Source organism: Megascapheus bottae, chromosome 25 (genome assembly GCF_031878675.1).
Source record: "Megascapheus bottae isolate mThoBot1 chromosome 25, mThoBot2.hap1, whole genome shotgun sequence".
Taxonomy (NCBI): domain Eukaryota; kingdom Metazoa; phylum Chordata; class Mammalia; order Rodentia; family Geomyidae; genus Megascapheus; species Megascapheus bottae.
The window spans coordinates 24,060,843-24,072,879 of NC_143533.1; the positions used below are offsets into that span (position 1 = coordinate 24,060,843).

The 12,037-nt window shown below is 45.7% G+C and overlaps 1 long non-coding RNA gene across 3 annotated transcripts in view; it reads left to right on the forward strand.

Annotated features, from left to right (window-relative positions):
* The window catches only part of LOC150046665 (uncharacterized), an 82,816-nt gene extending 80,559 nt beyond the window's left edge, over positions 1 to 2,257 (forward strand). For all 3 annotated transcript variants that reach the window (XR_016532626.1, XR_016532628.1, XR_016532627.1), the window contains one exon: positions 2,175 to 2,257. This is a non-coding gene — a long non-coding RNA (uncharacterized LOC150046665). The remainder of the gene's footprint in view (positions 1 to 2,174) is intronic.
* The last annotated feature ends 9,780 nt before the right edge of the window (positions 2,258 to 12,037 follow it).

Below are 12,037 nucleotides of genomic sequence, written 5' to 3' on the forward strand. Positions count from 1 at the left end.
CCACCCTATTCTAGCCTGTGCTTTCACCCTTAGAACGCAACCCCTGGCCTCCAGAAAGCCTTTGTTTCAGAGGTGGAGAGGCCGGGGTTCAAAAGAGGAAGCCATGTGCTGGGGCCCCCCGTTCCTCAGCAGGGCATGCGGGCTGTCCACTTCCCAGCCTCATGCTTCCTGAGACTTGCCCCTGGGGTGCCCTCCTGTGGACAGCGGGCAGCCTTTCCCGCTCTGTCCCCCCCTCCCCCCACAGTGCCTCTTCCTCCCCTTCTCCCTCTCCCCGCCTCCTTCTTCCTGGGCCTTGGTTTGCAGGCTTGGATGGTGGTGCCTCTTCCTTAGCAGGCCTGGACACCCCAGGCTTACCTCCACATCTGGTGAATCATGTTGGAAAAGCCTCTGGAATTTCTGTACATCCTACACACTCCAGATAGTAAATGAGAAGTATTTGGGGGAAGAAAGAGAAACAGCCTTTGAAAGTTTACGTTAGAGTGATTTACAGGTTGACCTCTTTGTACCTTTCTAACAAAGTTGCTATTAAAAACAGACTCATCTATCACAGTTTTCCTAGGTGACCCCATTAAATCCACAGCTCCTTTCCACGGCATGGGCCTCTGTGGAAAGCATTTGACTTCCCTGGGACAGGCTAAGGTCAACAGTGATTCCTGACCACAAGGAAAATCACAAAAGAAACCATTTCATAGATTATTATAAAATGTTTGGAAACAATTTGGTAAAAACCAACCTTGCAGGTGAACATCAAATATTTATCTGGTGTGTCTCTCCTTGTTTGCCCTACTTTCGGGGGAGTATACATGTAGAACAAAGTTCTGTTTATTTAATTTGTTCTTTTTTTTGCCCCCCCATGATCAGCCAGCATTTTCTGCACTGAATACTAAAAACAAACATGTGTGTGTGTGTGTGTGTGTGTGTGTGTGTGTGTGTGTGTGTGTGTGTGTGTAGTCCTGGGGCTTGAGCTTAGGTACTAGCTCAAAGCTAGTGCTCTACCACTTGAACCATACCTCCATTTCTAGCTTTTTGGTGGCTTTTTGGTGGCTTTTTGATAAGAGTCTCATAGGCTTTCCTGCCTGGGCTGGCTTTGAAACAGGATCCTTAGATCTCAGCCTCCTGAGGAGCTAGGATTATAGATATCAGCCATTGATACTAGCAAAAGAAAAATTCTTTGAAGTCATAGGACTGGATACTCATCCCCAAGTTTTAAAATATCCATCATTCCCAAACTTCTTAAATGAGTTAAAAAAAATTGTAAGGTAGCTTTTTTTTTTTTTTTTTTTTTTGGTCGGTCATGGGGCTTGAACTCTGGGCCTGGGCATAGTCTCTGAGCTCTTCAGCTCAAGGCTACCACCTTATCCCTTGAGCCACAGCCCCACAAACCCCCTTCCTGGTTTTTGGTGGTTAATTGGAGATAAGAGTCTCTCAGATTTTCGTGCCCAGGCTGGCTTTGAAATGTGATCCTCAGATCTGAGCCTCCTGAGAAGCTAGGGTTACAGGAATAAGCCACTGGTGCCTGGCCAAGGTAGCTTTATTAACTGAGAAAAATTTGAGGAGAAAAACTAATGGTGAAAGGAAAAACATGTATGTTGGACTATAGGTAGTATGATCTTTGTACAAAAATGTTCTTTGTAGAATGTCTACAGGGCATAAAGTTACCGACTGAGTGATGTCTCCCACATTTCAAAAAGGATCAAACAATCCCTTCCTTTTGCCTGGCTTAAAACTACGTCACGAAGTCAGAGAATTGAGGAAAACTCTCTTCCTATCCCTTGTCCAGCTAATTCAGACCCACTGGGAATGATCACACAATGGACAAGGCATCCGATATCCAGGCTAAAAAACTGTCGGGTCTATGAATAGCAGAGATCGAGCAGCCCAAGGCCTGGGTTGTGGAGGGTGACAGATAAAAATAGCGCCCTACATTTTCCCAGTTTGAAACCTCCCAAGTATAGATGACCTTGCTACCGACGAGAAGATGACAAGGGCAGAGTTGGGGCTGTGACCCCTTTCAGGGATTCATAGACTTAAACTCACGTTGGAGAGAGAAGGACTTTTCTCCTGTTGTTTAGCCAGCTGCATCCAGGCGGGGAGGATTGCTTCCTCTATACGTAGTTATATATTATATATGTGTATAGAATAGACATTTATGTATATTTATCCTTTTTCCCCAGCGGCAGCTCAGGATGGTGTGTTTTCAAATCTGCCCCCTCTCCATTCCTGCCCGCTGATGAAAGCCAGGTCCAGAAGGCAAGAGGTAGGCTCAGTGTCTCACACCACCAGCAGCACAACCCGCTCCCATCACACACGTTCTTTTCCCCTCCTGGACATTCACTCGTTGCGCGTCGTCTCTCTGCTGTGCTCACTGCTGGTGTGGTTGGGGCTTGATGCTGCGTCAGTAGGGGCGTTTTCAAAACTTGCCGTTCTCTGCATCAGCTCCGTCACAAGGTCCAATCCGTGCCTTTGAACCGCGGTGGTTAGATTATTTTGTGTTTGAGAAGAAGGAGTTCGAGGGGACGTGAAGTGGATTTTCAATGTCCAGCTCTAAACTTCCGTGCATCTCTCCCACGGCCTGCTGCTGTGTAAAACACCTCCACCTGTCTCCAAGATACTCCAGGCGCGATGGGGAGGATTCGGGGAGATTTCTTGGGGTGACAGACAGATGTAAATGTATCCTTCTCTTTCTCTCTGTGCAGGTCTCTGTCCACAAATGGATGTTTATAATTAGCAGTTGCCTCTCTGTCCTCTTGATCAAATTAGATTCTTCACAAATTCATCTTTTCTTTCTTTTTTTTTTTTTAAATTTTCTTAAAGTAGCAGTAACCCTGACAGCCTCCTTTTGTTCTTGTGTTTATAAATAATTTATAACACGGAAATATCTCTTCTCAGTCTTAAAAACACAAACAAATGGAATAACACAACATTATGGCCCCAACTACCAGGCACTTGGGGAGAAAGCAAACCTCTTCTCATAAAGAGAAGATGAAGCCACGTGGAAAAAAAAACCATTTTCCACCGGTGTGTAATTTTTAACTTTTAGTGCCATTCTTTCCAGAGTCTCGTCGCTTAAGGGAATTTTAGATGGCACAAGCAAATTCTTTTCTAAATAGTATCCCTTATCCTTATCTCCAGGTACACATGTATTTTGTTAGGCTCTACAGAAAGGAGACTATTATTCAATTAAACCACTCACAGATGCTAAAGACGTACCATGGTACATTTATTCAACAACTGTATGCTCATAACCCGTGTGCAGTCCTTAAGCACCAAATTACAGGGATTCAGTCCAAATTAGCAATAAAATGCAATGTGTTTGCCCTCTGCTGAGTAGTAATGATTGTGCAGTTTTCCTTGCATACCCAGTGGTCTTGTAGGCAGCTTCATAACTGTTTTATTTAGTCACTAACATAGTGTTATAAACAAATATGGCTAGGATTTGTGCTAATTAGGGCAAATAGAACAATGTCAAATCCGTTTTTCTAGGCTAAATAAGGCCTTCTGTGGAGATGGTTTTAAAATTTTTCTTACATTGCTCTAGGCTTGCATATCACATCACAGGAGATAGCTTATAAGTCATCATTTGATATCCTGGAAATATATTCAGGCTGTAGATAAATAACCCGCCAAACAGTGCTAATGCGGAATGCCTGGCATGTAATTTAGATAGGAATCTGAACACCTCCTTACATCAGCTGTTAAGATTTTGCACTGAAGCAGAAATAACGTCTTATCTCCCATCTGGAAATGGGACAGAGAGCGGTGACACAAGTTATTTACAGAGTGGCTGCAAACACGCGAGGCACCAGAGGAACTACAAAGCAACTCCTTGGGTTCCTGCCGCTCTGTAATGCCAGATAAATAATCATGCCAGGGACATAGCGCACAGATGCGACTCTCACTCCTGCCCTGAGAGGGTGGGCTCTCGGGCAGCATCTCACCGGCCCCCTTCCACCCGGGCCTCTCCCAGCCCGGGAGGACAGGCCTGCCTTTCCATTGAACAAAGGGCCTGGATTAGGCCGGAGAGGAATTTGCCTGGCATTGAAGGTCAGGTTCTCTCTCATGGAACCGATTGTCTTATTCTTGGCAAATGATTTCTTTTTTACTCTACAAGTGGGCCCGGGGTGGACCCTGGGACTGGAGGCTTGGGGCTGTGTTCTCCCCGGACTGTGTCCAGCCTTCCTGGTGGAAGTGATTCAGGCGTGAAACTTTAAGGCTACGGTTCCTCCCCACCTCCTCTTTTTGAAGTACTGGGGGACAGAATAATTGCTGGCTTGTGCCACAGCCCAACAATTAACGAGAAATGAAATCCTTTCTTTGACTTGAAACCATGCCTACATTAGGTCCCGTGGCGCCACCCCCTCCCCCGGCCCACCCACAGGATACGGGGCTTGTCTTTAATTTGGGGGTGTTTCTGGGGGAAGGGAAGCAGCAGCAGAGCTCAGACCAAAAACGTTTTCATCCGCAGCGCAGGCTGCTCCACTGGACATGAGCCCAGGGGATAGATGGGGTGGCCAGGTGGGGTGACTGGGGGGCCCAAGGGGACTGGCTGAGAAGATTATTTAATCTGGGGCAGAGATTTTACACAAGGAAATCGCGATTGGCCTCAAGACACTTTCCTGCCACCGGAGGAACAGAAGGGGAGGAGGACACCAAACCTGCAGAACCTAGTTAATGAAAATATTCGTTGATAGTCCTAGAATTTCTGGAATTTTCTTCACTGCCTCTTGTATCAGGACACGTGGGGGTGTGTGGGGGTGTGTGGGGGAGGTGGTCTCTCCATCCGTGGCCTGTACCCATCTTGCTAATTCTGTACTTAGCTGTGTAACCGAGGATGTTTGCTTCACAGGGCAGCTCCTGTTCCCAGCTGCATTAAGCTGCTATTATTAATTACCTCCTTTGGCCTAACATTATGCCTTCCTCGCACACTTATTGTTGGGCTCTCTGTGATTATTGGAAGGCTGTGCCTTACTCAGAAGCATTAAGCTTAAGACAATAGAAGCTGCTTATTTGCCAGTAGAAGATGTCAGGTAGGGAGAAGCCGGTTGGCCAGAAGGGCCCAGAAGCCTGACAGGAGGAAGTGAGATGAGAGGTGATCACAGCCCAGCGCTAGGGGCCATGAGACGCAGGCTTCTCCACGGCAGCTTCCGTCGTGCGTCGTCCGTGGAGGAAGGGGGAAAATGGGTGCGAGTAAATGACGGGTGAACACGGAGTCGTCGTGTGTGACAAGACACTTTCTCTCTGTTTAATATATAAATCAGGAGTCCCTATGAATGGATATTAATTAAAATAATGTATTTGCTTTCTTTCGACAGTAATGTCAGCCTTGTTAGAAAAAAAACGGGACGCTAAATCTTCATTAGACTTTCAATATTAAAAATCTTGCATGAACTATGAATTCACATTTAACTTGTTGCTGGTTAGATTAAAGGAGCGAGTATGCAAAAGACATTTAGCACTGGGGGCCAGAGCAGACGCGGTTTCCCCAAAGCCAAGTGTAAATCGGTGTACAGATCCACACACCAGGCAGGGGTCCCCAGGTATCAGCGTGGCCTCTCACAGGCGTGCCCGCATCTCGAGTGGAACTTCCCGAGGCAGGTGGGTGTGTAGAATCCCGTGCTTAGCAGAAGGGCTACCGCAGGGCCAGTTGGCAGAGTGGCCCGAGGTGAAACTTCATGTCACGAAGGTCCCTAGCATTCTCTACCATGTGTTTGGAGACATGAGCAGCACACATTCTTTTGTTTTAGAAGAGAGCCCACATGTGTCTGTTTTCTCTACCACAGTTAAAAGGCTCGCCAAAAGCTTCAAGTTTGCTTTGTTAAAGCCGAGACGTTAGTTACCACTTGCAAGGAAACCCAGCCAGTGGAAGAAGCCTTTCACCCCCCCCTTTCCATAGATGAGGGGTCGGTGTCTGCTGATCCCGTGTCACTTGGGTCCTGAAACTAGAGCAAGTCTATAGGAAGGGCCAGGCTAAGGCCTGGTATGGTATTGAAAAATACACTGTGGAACTCCGGTGCGTTGTCTTAGGCAAAAGTGGCTCATGAACGTGCTTGCTTATGAAGTACACCATCGATCTCATAATTATGTTCTACCGGGATGTATGTGTTTGGAGGGTGTGATTGAATTTGAGACCTCTCCGGGGTGGGGTGCACTGGAGCAGCCGGACCACACGGTGGCGGTGTGGCGCCGCCCAGTCTTTTTCAGGACACCAAGACAAGGGGGTTTGTTTAATGAGCTTGCACTCACAAGCCCGCTCATCTAGTGAACTGTGACTTTTCAAATACCAACCTATTAATGTCAGAGGCAATACTGAAGGGAACAGTTCTGTCTGATTTAAAAAACACAGACAATGTGAAGTCCACTATGGCCTGGTATCTATCACCTAAGGGGCTCCATTCATGCCCTAATGCTTTATTCAAGCTAAGACCCAGTTTTTAGATATCAGATTAATACGTATCTACAGCTTTGCACCTTTCTAGTTTGATTTTTTTTTTTTTATCATCGGGGCTCACCGGGGCCATTTTCATCCCCCTACTAGAGCCCCTGCAAGCAGGTGGATTAGAGATAACTCTCCTTGTGCTTTGTTTTTCTCCCGACACTGTCATTAATCATCCCTTAAGCCACACTTCAACTTCTAGTAATCGGGACTGGCTGCTCCTGAGCTACACAAGAATTGCCTCTTGCCATGTAATATGGAATTGGAAGCGAATGTCTGAGGCCACATGCCTCGTCTGCATCCCCCGTCTATCTCATCATGTAGGTATTTATCCATCTCGGGCTTGTACGCAGAGCACCTCTCTCCTTCCCAGGAGGCGCAGATTGCTACAGAGGATCACATTTGTTACCCCGGCTTTGGGCTTTGATTGTCCTCTTATAAGTTCGGGATTAAAGTGAAATTTCCCACAGGGCTATGCAGGATTTGCTAGCATTTAACTGTTTAACCTGGATGTTTGTGAATGAGAATCCTGTGGTCAGCTGTTCCCAGAGAGAATATTATGGTAAGCCGAGCCTGACTGGTACACATTCCGGTCTCTTCCTGTAAAGATAGGCGAAGTTGATTCCAATTAGCTTCATATCTGATACCGGCTGTCTTCATGTACACAGAAAGTAGTGAAGCTAAGGTAGAAGGAAGGCCAGAGCATTCCCTGTTGGGAACTGCACATGCTGCTTTTTGAAGAAATGCAAATCTGTTCTCTTGAAATTACGATTTCTCACTTACGCTTTCTTATACTAGTTGGAGAATTAATCAGTGTCACCTTGGGTTGTTTTCTGTGTTGGGTAGTAGTTTTAGATTCTCTGATTTATTAATCCTACTCCGTAATATTTGTATTCTTTATTCAAGCATACCTCTGGATGTGACCAAAGCAGAGGCAGAGGTGTGGGTTTATTTACATTTATTGTAGTCACTGTGATAAATATGTGTCAGGGATGACTGCGGTCCTTTACACAGACACAATCTCCCAGGGCTTCCTTACTCTCTGAAGGGGGGTGGGGGAGAGTCCTCTACCCTGCTTTTTTAATCCCCAGAGTGAAGCAGTAGGAAATTGGGGGGAGGACTGTTCAAAAATCAAGTTTAATTATGTCTCCTTTTTCTTTTGTTGTCATTTAAATGTGGATCTACTGAAAGAGGAGATTTGAAGGAAGCCAAACTTAGTTTATCCCCGAGTGCAGAAGGATTTGTAGACCCATTCCTGTCGTTATCTTATGTGAGTGTGGTTTCTAAATAGAAGGGGTAGCATGCATGGTTTTTGTGCTCCGTCAAAGCACAACAGCAAGGCAGTAGGAACAAGGCACTGATGAAACCTTTTACAGAGAACTGACCAAATCTGTAAACACTTTATTCTCTTGTAAATCCCCTATTATATTTTCTAAAACGTAGCGTGTGTTGCCCCAGAGATCAGAGTGAACACCTCAGCAGGAGGAACTTGAGGACACATGCAAAAACCCCGACCTTGATTAAAGGGGTGTTGGTCACAGAAGACGGGAGCATTTATAAAGCCAGTTTGAGGGGCGTCCCCGGGAATCCTCTTGCAGCGGCTGGTGTAGGAGACTGGTGGGGTGGGCAGTCGAGGAGGCAGCGGTGCAGCTGGTGTAGGAGACCGGTGGGGCAGCCAGTGGAGGAGGCAGCAGTGCAGCTGGTGTAGGAGACCGGTGGGGCGGCCAGTCGAGGAGGCAGCAGTGCAGTGGAGGACGCAGATCTGATCTCCAGCCTGGTGGGAGCCTGGCTTTTGGGGTTAGCAAACAAACCCAGGAGCACACACAGGGCCGGGCGCTAAACACCTTTCACCCCATGCACTGAGTCCGTGAGCAGGGAGGCACCTCTGCTCCACTGAGCCACAGGAGTAGTTTTCTTGCTGGGTATTATGCTCCTGAAGTAACCTCTCCAGTCCCATTGTTTTAGTGTGAAATCATTTCCTCGGGAGATAATTAGAGTTGCTCCATTTATTACATTAAATGATTAGCATGCACTTGAAATGATCCGGTGTATTTCCCTTTATTGCTGATGACTCTTAAATACGGACCTCCATTCCTAATGGATAAATTAAGGTTGTCTTGGCTCTTTGTGGCTGACTGTGTAGCCAAACAAGAAAACAAACAAGAGACTCTTCCTCTCTGCATGCACGTCGGGCAGGTGCGCTGGGTCTGAAGAGGTTCTATTTGTGCAGATATCTCACCCGCCTTGACAAAGAGCTTGGGAGGGGTTTCCTCTCAACCTTGCTAATAAAATGCTTTTAGTTATAGTCTTTTATCTGGATTACTAATCCTGTATGTGGAATAAGTTTATTATGAAGGGGACCCTAAGCTCACATTAAAAAAAAAAAAAAAGCTTTACTGAAAAGGCCTGTGCCTGATCTGAGCAAGTAACACACCCTCCAGAGCCATGGGAGATGATATTTTAAGAATTACCAAATATAGATTTCATTTGGATGCAAGTGCTTCTTGCTGTCTTTGAATTAGGCTGGTGGTAGAGCTGACAGAGTCGTCTGAAATGCACTGGAAAGTTTGAATCAAGCAGGCATTGCATATTGAATAGGCACCATTGCATTTGTGATGAGAGGAAAGGGAAAGAAACCCAGTGCATCTTGTAGTTAATTCAGACTTTCACGGAATGAGACTACATGGGCTGACTTGAGCATTAACTTTGTTAGGAACATTCAGCCCAGTGTTTAGCTACAAGACGTAAACACGCACAGATGTAAAGACTACCCTCTGTGAGAATCTCGCGCTTCCCATTTGTTCACTCTGTCTAAATGGGGGCTAATCTTTCATATTAGGAAGATGCTGTTTTACATGAAGGGAAAAAAGGGCTTAAAAGAATCCGATGAGATTTCCCACACATTTTTTTTTTTTTTTTGCACCTAGCTTGATGTAATTTCAGGACAAAGAAGTGTTTTTTTCTGCCACCTAGGTGTGATGATTCAAAAGTCTTGTCATTTTTTTTATTGATTTACTTAAGTATTTATTGTTTCTAACAGTACTGTTTTCTATTATTCAAGAAAAAAAAAGGTGAATAAGTGCAGGAAGTTTCTGGTTCCTGGCAGTAACCAGAGGATTAGAAAAGGGATTAAGAGAGCTGGGGTTGGTGGAGACCCAGTGGAGGGGGACCGGAGGCCCCATCCTCAGCAGAGGGAGCCGGTAAGCACCAAGCACCAGAAGAGGAATGGAATACTCCTCTCCCAGAGTGCAGTTACTGCTTTTCTCTTGGAATTCAGATCCCAGGAAAGAGCACATACATTCTCTGTAAACCGTAGCTTGCGTCTCACCTAGACAGAGCCCGGTAAAAAGCAGTATGGAAAAGTTGCCAGCCTAGTTGAAGGAGACTTGGTGTCTTAGAGGCTCTTTCTGCTGTGCTTTGTTGTGGGGGAGCAATCTTGGCTAGGCAACTAGAGCAGCCTTGAAGAGTTTCAGCATTAGAAGCCAGTTAGCACGACAAAGGGGCAATGCCTTTGCTCTGGTGAAAGAGCTAGTCAGGGCCTGGGACTTTGGCCTAGTGGTAGTGCGCTTGCCTCACATGCATGAAGCCCTGGGTTCAATTCCTCAGTGCCGCATACACAGAAAAAAGCCAGAAGTGGCACTGTGGCTCAAATGGTAGAGCTGTAACCTTGAGAAAAAGAATCTCAGGAATGGAGCCCAGGGCCTGACTAAAAATAATAATAATAATAAAAAATGTAAATAGTCCTTTTGTTTTCCTGGCCACTCAAACAAGTGCAGACTTCCTACCATTTGTCTTTCATTGCAAAATGCTTCCAGGTTGAAGAACAATGAGGCAATGAGAAAACCTGGGAAGACAGCCTGTGTGAGGGCATTCCCTCAGCTCTGTCCTGCAGCGTCTGTCTGTCCCTGTCCACTCAGATGGGACACATTGCAGGGCAGGAAGCCGACTTCTAGATAATCTCTCCATCTTTCCACGAAGACCCATGGACTCCTTGTCCACGGCGGCAGTCCAGGATACATCCCAGCAGAGCCACGTCCTCCTCGGGCCTTGGGCCTCCAGCCGGGAATGTTAAGTCCCCGGGGGAAGTTGGAAGCATCCTGATCTTGATTACATACGAGCTTTCCTGATGAATCTTACTGTCACACATTATGTTCATCCCATGGAACCGACTTAAAAAATTTACTCTTAAGTGGATAATAGTCCAACTGCATTGCCCTGACTGGGGAGATGGCAGATTCATTTACTACAAAGGCGTTGGCAGCCTGAGAACTTCTGAGAGCACTGCCGGTGTCTGGGTGTCTGGCGTTCATGGCGTTCATGCATCCGAGGAGGCTGCTGGGTAAAGGCTCAGGTGGTGTTCAGCTCAGCGGGGAGAGGGCCAGGGAGAGGGCCAGGGAATCTTTAGCAGGGTGTCATGGAGGAGGAGTCATGGAGATGGAGGAGAGGCCAAGTTTCGCTTCTTTGTTTGACTTGGTGGGTTTCTTTTGGAAGCGCGGCTCTGTTTGGAGGTACTGAAGTCTGTGGGTGGAAGGCTGCAGCGGCTTGCACAAAAACACCTGATGGCATATCCATTATTCACGGAGACTCACACAGTTAATGGTTTCTAGCACTCCTTTTGTAAGCTCATTTAAATACTTGGGGCTGCAATTCACATTTCTACTTTGTTCAGGCTGCGTGGAGATACTTAATTCAATTGTTCCCATTTTTTTGTCTTTATTGTAGTCAAAGTCGCCTTTGATTTCTTAGAAATCCCAGAAGTTAAAATCAAGTTGGCAGTCATATGAATTGTAAAATTTCTTTCTGTGCCTTTACTTTTGTGGAATCCAAGACAACAAGCAAGCAAACACCTAAAGGTAATAAATACCAAAGTTCAAAGAAAACAACAACAAAAACCCCACCTCTCCACTGATCACTTAGAATTTGATGCTGTGGAAGGGTAAGAACTAGTGCAACGGATCGTTTGGTAAGTTCAAATTTTGGTGTTTTGTACTGATGCAGCTTTCTTGAGATGAAAATTTTGTTTTTCCTAGCAGTCTGCTGTGACAGTAGACATTTATGGAGACAACTAGAGAACTGATTGATACTTTCAGTGACTGCATCAAATTAAAGACAGCCCCATCCCCGCAAAGCAAATCTCATCAATAAACATGAATTCACCGAACAGGGTGAAGTTCTAACTCTCCAGAGCTTGCGCGCTGGGCTGTAGTTTAAGTTTCAGGAATAATGACTGTAGCCCTGGTGGTAACACATCGGGGTTGCCCCCACTTTCCTTAGGAAAACTTCACCCCAGAATTTTTTCCCTCTAGAAAATGCTCTCAGGGCAAAACAAAGAAGAGAAGAGAAAATGTTCTCAGAGAAGCTAGGGAAATAAAACTCGAAAAGAAAACGATGGTAGCATAATATAAAGTTTACTTCAAAAGTACTTTTAATTTGATGCAAATAAGAGAAAGTCTGCTAAAATTAATCCATAGAAAAAGAGCAGTTCAGTTACTACAAAGAGGATGACATAAGCTGCCGAAGTGAAAGGAATTCAGACTCTGGGAATGGTACATTTCACTCTTTTATCTGAGTCCCTTTCAGGTGAAAATGGAGCACCTACAGTAG